This window comes from Gavialis gangeticus, unplaced genomic scaffold (genome assembly GCF_001723915.1).
Source record: "Gavialis gangeticus isolate Ggan-Ray unplaced genomic scaffold, GavGan_comp1, whole genome shotgun sequence".
In the NCBI taxonomy this organism is placed as follows: domain Eukaryota; kingdom Metazoa; phylum Chordata; order Crocodylia; family Gavialidae; genus Gavialis; species Gavialis gangeticus.
In genome coordinates this window covers 143,872,136-143,874,014 of record NW_017728992.1, presented here as the reverse complement: position 1 = coordinate 143,874,014, position 1,879 = coordinate 143,872,136, and the positions used below count along the sequence as shown (strand labels likewise).

The following is a 1,879-nucleotide window of genomic DNA, read 5'->3' as shown; positions in this document are numbered from 1 at the left end:
ACCCTAAATCTATGAAACTATGAAACTATGAAACTATGATCGCCTGGCAGGGACATCACAGTCATCCACCTGGACCTCACAGGGCAGTGGCTCATCACACCACGAGCCTTCATGGCCATGAGTGACCCACACGCCCACTCAGCATGCTCTGCAGCCGCAAAGTGTGTGTGGTTGTGTGTGTGTGTGTGTGTGTGTGTGTGTGTGTGTGTGTGTGTGTCCTGGATGCCTGGGTTCCGTCTATGCGTGTCTGCGTATGTGTGTCCCAGATGCCTGCATTCTTTGTGGGTACTGCACACGCATACACACAAAACCCAGGCATCCAGTGCACAACTGGGCCACCATTTTTCACACAGCTGATGAGGACAATGCCCACCTCTAGCCAAAATTCCTGTTCTTTGGGGTGAGGGAGAGTGGGTACTATGTTCCTAAGGTCCCTAATTTCATTATTAGTGACATCATCACCCCTTCAATCCTCATCAGGGGCCCGGCCTATCTCCTTCTCCCTTGGCTCATGTGGCCCTATGGGGGCAGCTGGAATATCAGAAGAAGCACTTCAACTATAGACCAGGCCTGGCACAGTGAGCATACATGGCACAGGCATGGGGGAGAAGGCAAGTCCCCCACCAATGTGAGTAGTCCCAGCCATGTACAGTGGCAGGTTGTCTGGATCTGCAAAGCCCTGGCTGAGTAGCACCTCACCTGTGGGTACCTAGAGCCCTCCCCAGATGAGTAGAGTTAGAGGGCTTCAAGTGCCTGTGCCCTGGCACCCGGCCATGGATCTCCTGCCACAGGTTCTTCTGTCTCTGTCTAATGGGCACTGCTGGCACACGGGTCTGCTTGCAAAGATAACAAGAGTCCTACCTGCATGGGTGTTTGATGTTGTCAAACTGTTCCTCCACAACAGACAATTCAGGCTGCACATGGGTGAAAAGACAAGTACTTAGAGAAGACAGACCAACAGCCTGTGCTGACAACATCTGCTGTGGATTCCAGGCCCAGATTTTCTCAAACTAGAACACATTCTGAACAGTGATGTCGCAAAACTGGCTGACTACTTCAAGATGTGGTGCCTCTAGCCAAGCACCAGTAAGACAATTTCCAGCAGTTTCCACCTATGCAATGCCAGTGCTGCCCAGGAGCTGAACATCTACCTGGATGGTCACAGACTGAAGCATGAAGCACCTGTCTACATGAGTGTGATGCTGCACTGGACACTGAGCTATCATGAACACTTGAAAAAGACAGCAAAGAAAGTTAAAACCTGCAACAACTTCCATAAGCCGGCTGGGTCATCATGGGGTGTAAGAGCCTCAACCCTAAGGATGTCAGATCTTGCAATGCCACACGCCCTGCCTGGGCTGTAAAATTCAAGGGTCTGTAGCCCACATGATGCCTTAAGATCACAGAGTGTATCTCAGCTTGCCCCAGCTGGGAGGTTCTGTGTCCTCCATCAAACACATCCTCCACACACACTAAACTACCTAACTGATCATCTACTAAGTATCCGATCAGTGATCAAGAAGATGGGAAGTCGATCTGCATTGAATGAGAATGTATGATATAACAGGAGCTTCCCTCTGAAAGAAAAAAACATGGGCAGGATGGCAAATATTTAGGGCCCAACTCATCCACCTGTGCTTTACACCCTTATAACATGGAAGACTTTAGTATAGTGGATTCTATTAGTGGCATGTTATAAAATTTCAACCCCAAATAGTACTCGCCAACTTTTATTAATTTTCTTTTTTTTTAATCTTTACTTTTTCTTTCCCAGCTTTGTTTGTGCCTCAGGATATTTTTACAATAGCAATAAGATTTGTCCCTTGATGGTGGGATATAAAGCCAGGTATTTGTAGTTCCATCTTCTTTGAAACTCAAG

The 1,879-nt window shown here is 48.0% G+C and overlaps 1 long non-coding RNA gene across 2 annotated transcripts in view; it reads left to right on the top strand.

Annotated features, from left to right (window-relative positions):
- Window positions 1-1,879, top strand: part of LOC109304992 — a 52,492-nt gene that overhangs the window by 44,150 nt on the left and 6,463 nt on the right. For both annotated transcript variants that reach the window (XR_002099528.1, XR_002099529.1), the window contains exon 3: window positions 905-1,086. This is a non-coding gene — a long non-coding RNA (uncharacterized LOC109304992). The remainder of the gene's footprint in view (window positions 1-904; window positions 1,087-1,879) is intronic.